Source organism: Mytilus californianus, unplaced genomic scaffold (genome assembly GCF_021869535.1).
Source record: "Mytilus californianus isolate M0D057914Y unplaced genomic scaffold, xbMytCali1.0.p SCAF_1, whole genome shotgun sequence".
Lineage (NCBI taxonomy): Eukaryota > Metazoa > Mollusca > Bivalvia > Mytilida > Mytilidae > Mytilus > Mytilus californianus.
The window spans coordinates 83823833-83841044 of record NW_026262581.1 but is presented as its reverse complement, the minus strand read 5'-3'; positions in this window follow the sequence as shown (position 1 = coordinate 83841044).

Sequence of the window (17212 nt, the reverse complement as noted above, 5' to 3'; positions counted from 1 at the left end):
TGGATAAAAAACAGCCGGAAACACCAAGAAAGATGAGGCTCAGATTCCTTATGTTATGTTTACTTACGGCGAGACTTTCGGTTATGAAATAAATTACAAAGCTTTTCATATAACAAGTATTAATGGGAACTTTATTGTCCTAATCATATATTTCTGAAAGTTTTCCCCACCTATTCACATATTTTCAAGCTGGAAAGTGTGACTTATTCCAGCGGCACCTCCTATCAACTTGTGTATAGGAAGTGGCCCCCAAGATTTTCTATGACAATTAACATTTATGGTTTTCATTAGGACAACAGAATCACACGATCATTAATCTTTAACAAATTATAAAATTCCGAACCCCATTTAAATAAACAAATATTTTTTCTATGAACATGATGAATACCCAGCAATAGTGAAATATAAATTTTAATTGAAATAATTGTATTCAAAATTGTTCTATAAATTGTCTGAATACTTTTCAATATTTTATTATACATTTCTAATGGTCTTTTACACTTATTCAATTTGCCTAAGGGTATATGAATATTTGTTCACCCAAGAAATTTTATATTTCCACCTGAAATGTTTCCAGACTATCCATGCCACAGATGTAACAGCACCGTGAATTAACAATACGATTCACTGAGGTGACTCCAGAAATTGCTAAATTTCTAAATTTGCAAGAGAAGCACTTCGTACACATGATTTGCTTTTTACCATATATATCCACAACATCTGATAATGTGATATTTGTATGCAGAGATCTTGCAAATTAGTATTAGACAGCAATGCAGTCTTTTCCGTCAAGTTTACAACGACCTACTTCTTGTCGGGGGAGGGGAGATTTCCCCCGATTGATTATTCATTTTCAAGTTTTGCCTAGTCGTATTATTTATTTTTCGAGGCTTCGCCTCCCAATCATTGATTTTCATTCCCTCGCCATTTTTCGCATTGTTCTGTAGTTTGGAGGATATTATTTTCCTTTAATCCTGTCTTTTGTATCAGCTATTGCCCGGCCAGATTATTCATTTTTATACTCCCCTTCCCTCCTTCGAATATAATATGATCGTCCCCTAACTGAGTTGTATCAACAATTATGATAATACAATTTGTTAAATTTTACTACTATAATAACCAAAAAGTAATACAAATGTAACAACTACTAGTATTTTAATAATGTGTGTATTATTGTTCACTAGTAGCAAAATTTCAGTTTGAAACGGTCATTGTGGTCTGATCAAGTCTTTAAATAATCGACTGAATTTACCGCGAGAGAAAAACGTCAAGACTTTATCAAACTTTCAGACGCCGTTCCGATCGATAGTCCAACCAGGTAATTCAGTCCGTTCAGGCATGTCAAGATAAACAAGACGGAGTGTTCTAGCGAGCGATTAAGATCTGCTAAGACGGTTTCAGACGAAATCAGACCATGGATACAAAATTACGTTAAGGGCATACGATACAGTTACAGGGGAGGTAATGACGTTGCTAACGTAATATGTTATTTTCGCGACGTCAAACTGTGACATATCGAGAAAAGATGCATTTTTCGACTGATTTTTATCATTCAGTCTGATTTAACTTGAAAACGAGTTCATGGACCACTCTTTTTTAAAATGATATTAGGTTTGATGACGTATGAAGATTATTTGTTCCAAATGTTATGAAAAAGTCACCGATTAAATTTTTTTAAATTAGATAAATATACAGCAAAAAATGCCGTTTATTTTCTAAAATCATGAAACTTTGATAAAAATTATTTATTTCCAAAGAATTGTTATATAAATTTAGAGCATACTTATGTAAAGAAGATCTTCCAAATGTTTTTACAAAAATCCGCTTTCGTTTATCTTTTGAAACAAAAAAGTTAGGTATGTCTATCCAAGGGATAGAAATGTCCAAACAACCAAAATTTTGAGTAAATGTCTAACATTTCGACCCCATTTATCTCTTAAAGTAGCACATGATGTTATATTTTTCATTACATATTTGAATTGACTGGGTGAAAAATAGCTTGTATGCAAATTTTCGTAAAGAAATCACCGTGGGATCAAAACTGTATCGTATGCCCTTAAGATGTTGTAATACTGTGTTCAGTCGTGTCTAGAATTTAATAATTTGGATACAAAACGGGTGAAACTTTCCCGGTGTGTATCAGGGGTTGCTCCCCTTTAAAAAAAAATCGAAAACTTAAAGATGACGATCTTTTATCTCTTACTCATGTTTCTTTTTTAAATCTATTTCATTAAATCATTTGTAAATATTCTTGTATCTTTAAATCTTGATTTTTTTCTACGTAATTATTAAATTTTTTTTTGTAGTAAAATAAGTTTTACTAGTTCTTGTTTAATGTGATACGGTTTCGCAAAAGTGAAGTGAATATATCTGGGATTATTATACTAATCATGCTAATACTTAGTATAACAGTACCAGAATATATATAATTGTTAAAAATATTAGGGTAGCTATTTATAACTTTTCAATTTGTTTGCTTGCTTGCTTGGTCGTGGTTGCTGATTATTTATTACAATTAACTTTTGTTTTGGTCTGTTAGGAGACCATAACAGGGATAGTGTTACAAAATTAATGACTGGCACTTGAAAAAATATTTTTAAGTTCTTCAACAACTTTTAATCTAAGTACAGTTTTTATCTTTATATTTAGGTTTCATAGTTACATTAAATCTATAGGAGAAAAAACTAAAGTGCAAAATAAAAATAGAGCGTATAATTCATTCGGAGATATTTTACGGTATTGCTGATGTGGTAGCCTCCGAGGGGTTTCGATAAACCATTGAGGCACGCCATTTTTGTCACTGATGCCGACGTCTTAATTATTTGCTTTGAAAATAGCACAAAATCGTGAGTACGATATATATAACCATTTATTTTGTAGTCATTGTAGTTTTATCGATGCCGGTCCTTTTATAGCATAATTAAATTACTGTACCTTAGTAACCAAATGGTTTTGGTTGAAGAGACGCTTAAATATTCTTAACCGTGACACAATATGGAGTTTGTGGGCTCGTGGCATAATGGTTAAGACCGATGGCTACAGTGCTCAGGTAATATAGGTATTAACCTGTTTGAACTTTTTTCTACTGCTTTCAAAACAGGCCAGTTCCTTTAAAGATAAGCTAAGTGTAATTAAAAATTAATTCTGTACTAAAAATAATTTAAAATTGTATTTTATATTTTTATTTTTACTTAATTGCATTTTATGAATTATGTCACTAGTTATTATTTTTATAGTAACAATAAGACCATGGCACCTACTTCTATTCACACTAATTTGAATGAAATTATCATGAAATACATGTTTCGGCAAATAATGGTTAACTTTTATTCGCCGATATACAATTAATACATAAATAAATAAATAAACTAACATTAACTAGAAAAATAAAACCATAGACAAATAATTTATTAATTCCTCAACAAAACAACAGAAATAAATAATCAACAGAGGATTTTCTTTCTTTAATTATTCGAAAGTTACATTTTAAATTCTAGCATATATTTTTTAATTTAAAATGTATCACCAAGCAGAAGAAGCGTAACTCGTATTAGCATACTAGCATACTGAAGAGATCAAAACACGGTCTGAGAAATTTTAAAGTTATTTTTTAGATTTGGTCTGATTTCGTCTGAAACCGTCTTAAAGGGAAATCACACTATTGTTTATACGCATCGCTCTCGGCGCCGCTATAGTGTCGTGGCCGTATTACGACGTCGCCGTTTCGAGTCCGTCGTAAAGGTTGCTAATTTCTAAAATGGCGGCCCGCTCAAAGGGACGTTCACTAACGCAAGAGAAAGCAAATGACGTTTTGATTTAAGTGCATAAAATGAAAATGCTACTCGAAACGGACAAAATGTATGGCAAAAAAATAGCCGAAAGTGGTCTTGATATGGTCTTGAATTACCTTACGATTGGGATTAATTCAAATGAGTTACTCTCGTTAAAAAAAGTTATTTTTATTATTATTATTGAGTTACTATTTACATGCAATACCATTTATACAATTATTTTTCTTAAAGGTTTATTAATTTCACCGAAAAATATTGTAAGATATGAGAAATATCAACATTTTTTGTTGATCTGGTCTTTATCATTTGTAGCGAAATCCGTCAGCTCAACTTTTTTTTTGTAGAAAAACTTTTTTTATTTACTGTAAAGTTTATATTTTCATATATTAACATATTTATTGATCTCGCAGATTTCTTAGTTTCACGAAGAAAAAAAATATTTAAAAACAAAAGAGATATTTATAACACTTTTTGTCGATCATTTCAGTATAATCAAAGCGTACATCGGCGAATGTGAAATCCGTCCGGTCAACTTTTTTTTTTAGAAAAACATTTTGTTTTACTATGAAGTTTAAATTTTCATATAAGATAACTATTAATCTCGCAGATTTCTTAGTTGTATGAAAGAATATTGTAAAACAAAAGAGATATTACTAGTAACAATTTTTGTCGATCAGTTCAATATTGTAAAGCGTACATCAGTGAGTGTGAAATCCGTCCGGTCAACTTTTTTTTTGTTAAATATTCATAAAATATAGTCTAATATTTCTAAGGTCTTCAAATATAAAAATAATCTATCAAATAACAAAAAAGTTCTGACTATTTATATCTCATCCGGTCAATACGGGCAATTGTCCTGTCATTAGTGTAACCCAACTGTTGAAAAGTTATTGAAATCTTAAAAACTTTAACCACAGAGTGAATGTATTGTTTCCTGGCAGAAAAGCTAAGTCAATTTATAAGTAAAATACGGAAAAATAGATTTTATTTTTTTTACAAAATTTACTTCTGGATACTATCTTATGATCATAAACAAGCTTCTGACCAAGTTTGGTACAAATCCAGGATAGTTTAAGAAAGTTATTAAAACTTCAAAAACTTTAACCACAGAGTGAATATTTGTAGACGCCGCCGCCGACGCCGACGACGCCGACGACGGAATGTAGGATCGCTATGTCTTGCTTTTTCGACTTAAGTCGAGGGCTCGAAAAAAAAACTAGAGTTAGGTAAAATATATCGACATGTCCACAGAAACACGGATAGATGTAGCAGAACAAGAAAAAAAAACTAGATCCGTTTATTATAAATTAAAAGATTTTTTTTAAATACATATCAACTGGGAACATTATATGTTCCTGACATCAATATGGCGATGTGTATTTTATTGTCAATTAACTCTAAATTATCAGATGCATTGTATTTCTCATAACATACCAACGTTGAGCGAGTAATCGAACGGTAATAGAATATACGTAATACATAAAGTTTTAATACACAGGCGAAGAACATTGAACATATTATGTACAATGAACATGAAACGATGTATGAAAAATGGGTGCGAGATGATAGAACTCAGAAAAAACAGTTCGAATAAATTATGAAGCGTTGTGTAATTACGGAACCAATTTTAAATTCCTACCGAAAATAGGTTTCTTTTAACGTGCTGAGTATGTGGCATTTTTAAGACGGCATTCAGGTTTTATCTTCCCGGTGCGAATGGACAAGCTAGTAAAATTATGGTAACGAAATTATTCTGCCTGCAGTCTAAAAGGAACGTGTTACTTTCAACCCGAATACCCTCAGTCTTCCGAGGTAGAAGATTCTTTATCTGGAAGCCGAACATTATTTCTTTAATACGGCATGAGGCAAACATTCGTTTTCCCCATACAACACATGCAATTAAAATAATGAGATGACTTCAACTTTGACAATTACTGTATAATAAACTGCTATTGTATCTATGTTTAACGATTCGATAGATTGATAAAGATATCAATGAATAATCAAAATACCTTAAAAAATGTTCAAAAATGATACTATATTTTGTAGTGAAAAGGTTTAATTCAACCCAAGCGTTGCAAGAAATGCTGTTATGCCAGCAACGTCGTTCTATAACGTTAAAAGGTTATAGTTCCCGCCAAAATTCAATAATAAAGATTATTTCCGTTTTAGCGGATTTAAAACATCGGTGACCCCCCTTTTTTATTTATGCTTTTAAAATCTTCCCCGAAGCTGCAACTTTTGCAGAAGTTTGAAGGGAAAAACATTAGTAGATTTTTTTTATTTCAACAAAAATCTATTATTAATAGCAATTTAAAATGGCGGGAAATGTTCAAATGCCTTCAAAAATAAGGAAACCGAGACAAATAAATGTTCATAAGGTACAAGTTACATTTGACTGTTTTTGTTAATCCAGTTAAACATGGTTTTTCGATAAGTTTGTCTTTTTTTAACAATTTAGAGCGGTATTTCTATATTTCGTTATAACGCGATTCTTTAAGTTTTGGTGACGTCATATCTCGAAAACAACATCGGTGACCCCAATTTTTTTTTCGCCTAAAATATCTTAATAAGTATGATCTGTCTACATGCAAAATTTCAATGAATTATTATTAGTAGTATAAATAGTGTGATTTCCCTTTAACAGATCTTAATCGCTCGCTAGAACATTCCGTCTAGTTTATCTTGACATGCATGAACGGACTGAATTACCTGATGGGACTTTAGATCGGAACGACGTCTGAAAGTCTGAAAAAGTCTTGACGTTTTTCTCTCGCGGAAATTCAGTCGATTAACACTTGATCAGACAAAAATGACCGTTTCAGACTGAAATCTTGCTACTAGTGGTTGTCCTGGTGAATGACTTATTTGTAAATGGACATTACAAAAACCACAATTTGTCTTTTTAAAGGATAAAGTTAAAAAGGGAAATACTATAAACAGTCATTTACACACTGCTGTAAGTTTTTTGGTTAGCGGAATTATAGAAAAGGTGTCAACGTACTTGCAAATGGAACTGATGGTATGCGTAGAGCATTAAGATATGCTGTTTTGATACAATTTTCAAGAATGTGAAAGAAATGTAAAAGAAATTTGAGGAAAAAAAGACATGTTGTCTCGGTTTATGACAATAGAAAAAGTGCAGCAGTTCAAATAGACTTCAGTAGGGTTAGAACTGAAATTGAAGGCACCACATATGTATGGCTTTTTTTCGTCAATGCTCTTGCCCGAAAATGTAATTCGTACCCGCGCTTGCGCAGTTTACCCTCTAGTTATTTTATAGATAAGCACAATAAGAGTGATTTAAACATTTTACTCTTCTTCCTACTTAAATTTTGGTTACTTTGGGATGATTTTGAACAGTGAGCTATATCATATTAATTGGCATACTGAAATTGACTGTCATCAATTCTAATGAAAAATACTTTGAATATAAATAATTAATAGACACTAATTATAGCAAGAATCACAAAACTTATATTACTTCTAGAAAAATAAAATAGATAAGAAACACTCGATTCAGAATTGAATATTTCAGGCCATGTGGTATGAATTATTTTATGGGATCAGCTCTACCGAGAAAGGTACTCTTTTCAATATAAAGAATGCGTTTTATCCCTTTTTGTTCTTGCTGCAGTTGATGCAAATAGATGATATAGAAGACATTCTACCTGATTTGCCAAACGCAGCATCAACACAGAAAGTCAACCACAAAGGAACCCAGCTGGTTGATTCAATTTGGCGTAATTGTGGCGCAGAAAGTATATATCCGAAATGCATAGAAACGACAACTCTCAAATATGTACTGCGCAGATGGCAATAACCCGAATAATACATTCGTTATATTACGCTCACTATCGATCACTACATTAACCTGTAAGGCGGAGAGAATCGGAGACGGTAAGGGATTGAATTATTCGAGTTAAGATGGCAAATGCAATTTAATGACTGTTGACTTGTTTTGTAATCACATACTATTAATTCTTTCAACAATTTGAATCTTCTTTGGTCAAAAATTTAGCTGAAGTAATAATGTCTGCCTACCCAGTAAACATTTCCACATGGTCGACACAGTTTAAGTCTGTTCTTTTTATAATCTGTTTTATGTTGTTGTTTCGAAATAATCTCGCAAAATCCAGAAGGTTAACACCACTTTTACAATATGTCATTCTTTGGTTTTTTAATAGATTTAAATAAATTCGTTGTTGGAAGTGCATGGTTAAATAATCACAAATAAAAACGGCACCGTATGTTATTATCAAGGCTCGTTATTTATACTATAGGAAATCTATGTAAAGCTGAAATATGGTACATATATCATTTTATTACAATACTTTGACATTTGACATAAATATAGGAGGTATATTTCTTTTTATACACTTAAACAGTTCCATCTACTTTGGCAACTTCTGTATCAAATTATCGTGAATAAGTCGCATGATGAAATATTTGCCACTGGACATTTATTCAGCATGAATCAATATGTCATTTATTCTGTATATTTCTAGATACCATAGTCCAATGTACAAATTCTTTCTGCAAAACAAAATATTTTCACCTAAGTTACTGAATTTTCCGTAGGAAAACGGGTTAAAAAAATCGGTCAAATAATAAAGGGCAATGATTAATTGAAAGGAGATTTCTTATGGTCCCGTCATTTACTGAAATTTTACGAAGGCTTTGACAAAATAATCATGTAATTATAGATGTTAGTTTGATAGTCCTAGAAGAGATGGCCAACCATAATAACTTTACTTTAAAGGTGCGAATGGTTTTTACCTTCAAAATTAGGAGAAGATATGTTTATGAAACCAAACTGTCAATGATACTGGATGGAGGAAGAGGATCCAATTTGGGGAAAACGACCTCGTCAATGAATTTCTCAATAAAAATTTTATTATTTCGTTACACATGACGGGGAAAATGACGAACGAAACGATTGACAGACAATGATGATACACTGAAAAATGAGATTAACGGAATATATGACACAATGCCAGGTCAAAGAACATGGCATGCTGCGGGAAGGTGTAATAAAAGTCGAACGGAAGTACTTAAATTTATTATTCATTTAAAGACTAAGATCTGTTTAATTATCACGGGAGTCAAACTTTTAAATCATTTCAGAAATTTACTTTAAAATCATGTAATTCAATTGGATACACCTTAACAAAAATTGAAAGATTGTCGAACTTTTAAATCATTTCAGATTTACTTTAAAATCATGTAATTCAATTGGATCCACTTTAACAAAATTTGAAAGATTGTCAAAAAAAAAATGAATAGAGTGAAGTGTATTTTATAAATTAAATTCTTTCGATTTTATGATGAATTGTTACACCGAAGGAAAAAAGACCCCACAAGTCAGCCAGTCTACAAATCGTTATATATACAAATAATCTGACTGAGTTATAAATATCAATGCATCAAAGATTAATAATGATAAAAAGAACATTAAAAAAAAAAAAACCGAAAAAATGTCGACGAAAGGAACCATGTTATACAGAAAGGTTAAAACTGAGTTTGTCTCTAACCCTCCTAAGTAATTGAACAAATAGAGTGCAAGCAATTCATAGTCAATTTTCTCCTAATTCACTTTACAAAAAAATAAAATTCAAAAGGCTGCATGGAATAATCAAAAGTTAAGAAAGCATTTAATATATAATTTACCAGCAACATTCAGTGCATGTAAAGTCCGCGTACAAAAAGGATGAGGTGCAAAATCGTTGATTTAACGAGTGTAAACATTGAAAATCTTTATCGATACAACAAATTCGTTTTGTCTACGTTAAAGCGTAGAAACGACACGTTCCATAATAAAGCGTTACTGATGTCAACAAGTTTTCTACAACTCTGACTGCAAGGGATTTCCTACTGTTAATGTGAGTTTCCATTCGGTGTACAAGTATTTATGGTATGTAACTAGTTTATTTTATCAAGTTTTACCATTTGTTATACATTTTTCGTAATTGAGCACTCTGACATTGTCCCAATTGCCCCTTGTAATCTACCCGGAAGATTGCACCATCGAAGCTAATGAAGGGCGAGCTGGACTCGGTGACAACAGAAAAAAAAATAAAAATGAAAACAAGTCGCTGAGACCAGGGCTGGACTACGCATTGCAGATGATCCATGTTTTTTCGGAACTTTTCAATTATTAATTTTTAATTTCTCAGAACATAACCTCTATCCTTGTTTTCGATGTTAACGAATCTCAATGTGTACGTTTCACGCTTGCATGTTTACAAAGTTCTTACTACTTTAACAAGGGTACGCTCTTGCTCTGACAGGGTTTTGAAATTGATACTAAACAAAAATGTTGGTAACCATCACCAGTTGGTCGATCAATGTGATGTATATATATCTCAACTCACAACGGTTTTTGTGGTTTTAGATTGATCGATTGACTGTTGCTTGTTTTACGTCCAGTTGCAAATTTAACATGCATGTTCAGGGTGAGATCGTATCAACTATTAATACACTAGGTAGATTATGTACAATTTAGGTCAATCGGGATTAAGAGAGGGAAATTTCGACTGTACCTGAAAAATGAGGGTATGTCGGTTATGGATTAACATTTGGCTTAGCAACATGACACCTATGGACCCTTAAATAATTGTAACAAACGATTTTAAACGTGCACAGGGCGCCAAACTCTCTCTCTTAGTGAGCCATTAAATTAAATGTCCCCATACCGACCAAAGATTGCTGCGTATTTGTTCTTCGAGCACAGCGAAATAAATACCACACTTTATTCAGGGATTTACTGTTGGAACGGGAAACGTCAAAAGCGTGAGCATATGTCTATGCCTAAGTTTATCCTTAAGGTTTCCACAGTCTACACAATAAGATAATAGAATTGTTGTTCGATCTGTACATTTATCGAGTGTGGCCTCTTCGCGAAGTACATTTTGACTGAGTGTGATTACGTATGGTGTATGATCCATGCATTTTCGGAAGTTTTTGTTTATAATTTCGATGGTTTCTTAGTCAGTAAACGTTGAATAATAAGTAATTTTTGATAATACAACATTATAACAAATGAAATATTAAAATCTAATCGCCTTCAGTGCTCGATGATCTCAACATCCTTTTATCATGTTTAAGTTTGGATGTCGTTTAATGTCAATATTTGGGCTAGAGGATCTCAACATTTCTTTTTCTTCGGATGATTTAAATGTCGTTATTAACTTACTAGTTAACTTTGATTATAACATAAAGTCTCACTTTGGGATTATGACGTTAATCTAGATATGAATCAAAGTCGTACTATTTTTGTTGTTTTTTTATGTCTTCTTCAAACATATTTATGTAAGAAAAATATATTTTTGGGGTTAATCCTAATCTCATGTCTGATTTGTAAATCAAATGATTGAAAAATAGCATTTTTAATTCAAATATGTCTGTCTATTGTTAAAAATTATCAGTCTTATCTCTTTGCACAAACACTTTTAAATTCGGAAGAAGGTCAATAAGTTAACATTACTATTTCATGATCGTGTAATATTATAATGCAATCGTGATTATCACAACAATCATAAAGCTCAATAGTACGACAACAAAATATCCAAACAAAACTTGACAATAGGTGTGTTTACAGTAATGTTTATCTAAACAATAAATAACCATCATATTTCACAAATTTTTACCGAAATATTAACCAAATTTGTGTGTGTGTGTGTCATTTTCCCTTATTACCATGATTATCTTTATTTAAATCAACCGAAGCATTGCAAACATAACAATGAATTGCGTGGTACAATTTCATAGTGCTGACTTCTTTCTGTAGATATATGACACCTGCCATTTATCTGATAAATAGTACTTGTCCGTTAAATATTCATTAATATTCAAAAGTAAGCGATAAATACTTAAATCAAAAATGGACAAATACAATATAGTATTGATGATTTTGTAGATAAATTTGAGCAAGAGATATATACCTTAATTGGATATACTATTCTTTTGAACATGTTCCGCACTTATTTCTGTAAAAACTTAACTGATGACACTTCAGTATTAAGTGAAAGAAGAGACAGCTTTCATTAGGAATACAATCATATTAAATTGATTATTATTTTGGTGTTTTCCGATTCAAATAATCTAAAAAATGTTAAATAACACCATTACTAGTTAAACAAACAACGTAACATATTGCATTTTCTTCCCAATGCGTAGAAATATGACAGTAGAAATTCGTTCTAAATAGTAACATATTCGTACTGACCCTGCAAGATGAAAACTATAGGCCATATGCAAAAAATCAATCGAATTAAACTAATATGACAGATAAAGTTCAGCAACGGATACTCCTTGAATGGAACGTCAATATTGTTGAATTGTTGAAATTGCTGCAAGGATGTTTACAGTACGTATTAATCCACCATTTTCTACATAAGGAAATGTCTGTACCAAGTTAGGAATATGATAGTTGTTTTCCATTCGTTTGATGTGTTTGAGCTTTTGATTTATGCCATTTGATAAGGGATTTCCGGTTAGAATGTTCCTTGGAGTTCGGTATTTTTGTTATTTTACTTTTTTCCATATACTAATCAAATATCAAACAACTAAACATTTATATATTTCATACACATGTCTTGATTTAATAACAAAAAGATAATTCGTTTGAAAATTTTTCTATATAATGAAAAGTTAACATTCGGTAAAATTTATCAAATAAACGAACACATACATACCTTTCGTAAGGAAAACTATTGCATTGTTAAAATATTAACCGGAAGTACATCTTATTGTTCGAATTAGTCCTAATTACTTTAAAAAAGGAAATTTTTTCACTTAAACCATGCATTCAAAACTCGATATTCTACAATGTTTTATTATGTATTTGTAATTGGTATGTTTTAGCAAGAATTTCTAAACTATAATGTAATAAACGTTATGTACAATTCATCAATATATATTTCAAACACCGTGGAAACATATGTTTTTATATTGTAAAGAAGTACATATTGAAATAGAAATTAAGCATACATATCTTATTCTGTTTTAAGTTTGCTTGTTTCCGCAAAAGCGTAATAAATGGTAAGGTAGCATTCCACAGTAAGGTGTGTAGTTTCGCATTTTACCCCCTATTGATTTTTCAAATTTCAAAACTTTTGTGCAATAATACATTCAATAGCCTTCAAAGTGGGTGTATATAAACATCGAGATTGTCATGATTGTGTAGTGTATGTATTATGGAATGATTTCTGAATGACAGTCCGACTTTGAGAAGGATGCTCTCTTGCTCTGGTAGAGTTGAGAGGAAGAACGACTGAATTTGACACTACACAAAAATATCGGTAACATCACGAATTGGTTGATCAATGCGATGCATATGTGTCTCACAAGATACTTGTTTTCGTAGTCTTATATTTATCTATATATACAGTCCGCCAAAAGTTAAGCACCACCTAAATATAACTGGCATAATTTTTTTAACTATTGCGAAAAAGTTATTAATGTTTGGTGTTATGAATTGCCTTTAACATACACTAAGAAAATTCATTACGACCAAAACGATTGAACTCCGATAAACCCGTCAAGGAACTGTTTATTAAAGGTTATCTGCACTTTTACAAATACACTGTTTCGATTCCTTTAAATAATCTTCCTACTGTCACGCGTACAGGTAAAATTTGACCTTCATCAAGCCATTGTGGAATAGAGCATAGGTAACCATTTCAATGTTAATCACACCGTCATTGTCAGATTTTATCAACGTCATGTTGACACAGGAACTGTAAATGATAGACCAAGGTCCGGAAGACCCCGTTTGACTACCCGTCGTGCTGACAGACTACTAATTTGTCGTGCTAAAGCTAGCCCATTTACTCCTGCCCCGCAGCTTAGACACCACTGAACTCCAGGTGGTCGTGTTAGTGTTTGCACATTGATCCGTCGACTTCATAGAGGCAACCTAAGAGCACGTCGTATTGTCAAGAGACCTGCCCAAACTGCCAGGCACCGTATAATCAGGTTACAATGGGCTAATGACCATCGACGCTGGAACATGAGAAGCTGGCAAAAAATTCATTGGTCAGATGAGAGTCGGTTTCTGTTTCGCCCAGTAGACGGCAGAATACGTGTTTGGCGGGAAAATAAAACTGCCTATGACCAAAACAACATTTGCCCAACGACTGCATTCAGTGCTAGTGGTGTTACAGTATGGGGTTGCTTCTCATACCGTTGTAAGCTGTGTATGCATATACTGCAGTGTAACATGAACAGACAGACGTACAGGGATTTGGTGCTTAGAAACATTGTAGTCCTTCATTTTGATAATCACCCACTTGCGTCAAGACCCTTGTACATGGACGACAACGCTAGACCACACAGGGCAAGGATTGTAACCGAGTACAAAGAGCAAGAAGCCATTGACACTATCTTTTGGCCTTCCATGTCTCCAGACATGAACATATCGAACATCTCTGGGATGCCATTGGCAGAAATCTCAATCGCAGAGATCCACCACTGCAAAATCTTGGCGATTAAGAGTGTCAATTGTTGTTGAATGGAATAGATTTCCTCAACTAAAGTTCAGAAGGCTTGTACAGAGTATGAGACGCCGTGTTATGGAACTGTACCGGAAGAGAGGTGGTTACACATCCTATTTTTTAAATGAAAATTTTTTCGATGCAATAAAAATAGGTGGTGCTTAACTTTTGGCGGACTGTATATATATATATATATATATATATATATATATATAGATATTGTTTGATTGAGTAATGTTTGCTTAAAGTCCAGTGACAAATTATGCATTCGTGTTCAGGCCGATAATAACTTTAACAGTACCAAATTTAAAGCATCAGATGTGCATTTCGACAATAAATGTCATTTGAGTGATGCTCGAGGCAAATATATTTGAGAATCCAAACCTTATTAAAAGTTTAAGAGCTTATACATAAAAAATTACAAACATAAATCCAAAGCAGGGCAAGGAATTCGAGCTAAATATGAGGAATATTATATTTCTTAATTTTTAATAATTTACAGAATTGTATCACTGAAAATTTTAATAACACAATATCCGTATTGTCATGCCAGTACCGCAATACTGGCTACTGGACTTGCGATACCCTCGTTGATCACTAACAGTGACTAGCAGAGGAATCGACTTAGCGGTAGTAATAACATTAACGGTACCAATATTACTGCAATAGATGCCTCTTCAGTGATGCACGAGGCCAAACTATTCCAAATCTTATTCAAATGATGAAGAGCTTATACACCAAATAGGGCAACAAGTGTTATAAAGCCAACGCTGGCAATGAATCATCCTGCTTTGCATGAGGATGATTCATCTATAATTAAACATTAATTAAATAGGTAGGTTCTGTAAGATAGGGGTCGACCAATACCAAGCCGTTGTGAAATAGAGGAAATCCACTTACCCCCTGCCTCAAAGATCTTAACATCCGTTTTATTTAACTTTTATTATTGCACTTTGATATATTGTCGTTTAAGAAAATAAGAACTTAAGTTGTACCGAACGTCTTTCCACTTTGCACAAATATATTTAAATTGGGGACACAGTCGATAGTTACAAAATGATTATCTTAAGAACGTGTAATATGATGCTTCATTGATAAAAATCGTATGGCAACACAATATTCAAACAAAACCTTTACAATTCTAATCTGAAAAATTTAATAACCAACATATTTCACTCACTTATATTGTTTGACAACAATGAGTTTGATCGTTTCAAAATGTCCTATACAAACCTAAATGAAAAAAACCTACCTTTCGTTAACAAAAACCTCACAAATGGAATTTCAATAAAAACGGGCGTCCATTTAATATCATATTGATCATTACAAAACAAGGAAATATTTACACTTGTTCAAGCTGTCAGTTTAAGTCAAATTTTATTTCATTTAAACTAGAATAGCACATAAGCATGAGCCATGTCATTTGTATAAAGCCAGTGGATTAATATGAAAGACGCAGTACAATATGGTGCGAATGCTTTGTAAAAGGTAAAACACAACAGTCGAAAAACACGAATTTCAAGAATTATTAACGAAAAAAGACATATACGTCGGTAGGTTAAGCATCATCAGATATGTATGTATCACCTGTGTTGCAATTATAAAGTCAAGTCTATTAGCAAATGTCTAGTCTGGGTTGAACATGATCAACTCGGTAAAGTCAGTTTCCAACGTGTGGAGGGGTCGACTTTAACTGATTCATTGGAAAAGTATTCCATGGTTTGCATATAAAATAATTTTTAAAATAAGTGTATTTCAACTTCTGTCGGTAACAACATCACAATGGTACTTTATTACTAAGTTTAAGAAGCAGACACATCTTTCTGCAGGAATACCACCATATTCATGATATTTAGGAAAATATCATTGACATATATTTGAGGTTTTCCAATTCAAGTAATCTTAGTTATTTTCCACAAGGAAATATTTTAATCTATCATTATTAATATATAATATTAACCATGAAGCTGAAAAACAGTGACTATAAAATTGGAAACATATCTTTGAAATATTGATGAATTCAGTCCAGGATGCATGCCAGCCAGAGGGCTTATTGTGAAAAAGAGTTATTTATTCCGAAAGTGTAAAGAATGTTAGGCCAGTGATAAAAAATCAAAGTTAAAAGCATGTATCGTTCTATGAACACGGATGCTATATCTATCTTAACAGAATCAAATGTTGTTAAGAATTTTTCCTAGGCCTACCTTCATGACAAATATGTTTTTTCCAGCAGAAAAAGCCCCGAACTGCATAGTTGTTGTTGGTACATCACATTACAAACTAGTACACTGCTTGAAAAAAAGCAACTTAGTATTAACAGTTCACTTGGAAACCAAAAATATACTTTCACGGTACTTATATAATCAAGAAGAAAACCTGAATAATCATATATTCCTTTGCAATTTAAATAAATAATGAAGAACTGGATTTTCTTCATTGTATTGATTACTTAAATAACGTATTTGTTCAAACAAAAATCATTGTATTGCTGGTTCTGCCAAATGCACAACGAACATTTTTACAAATTAATAACAAATTTTAAATCGGCAATCTAAACAGGGCTCTATAATAACTGTAAAACTGCTTTGTTTCGGAGCGGTATGAATCAGATAAGAATAGAAAAATCAAACAAGCTCTAACGGAACAATCAATCTACGTATTTTTCCTCGTGCAAAGTTAATGATAAAGAAACGTTCAACTTCTTTAACATTCATACTTGTTTTCCCTATTCTTAACTTCAAGATAGAATGGAAGTAATATTCCAACTTTTTTCATAAAAGGAAGAATAGCAAACGTAGATACAAACTGCTTTACAACTTAAATATAACTATACTTGTATTGAAATGATTTTGAATTCATCAGCATCAAAATAACAATGCTATCTTTTTCTCTTTTTCTACAGACAACACATATCAAATGAATAGT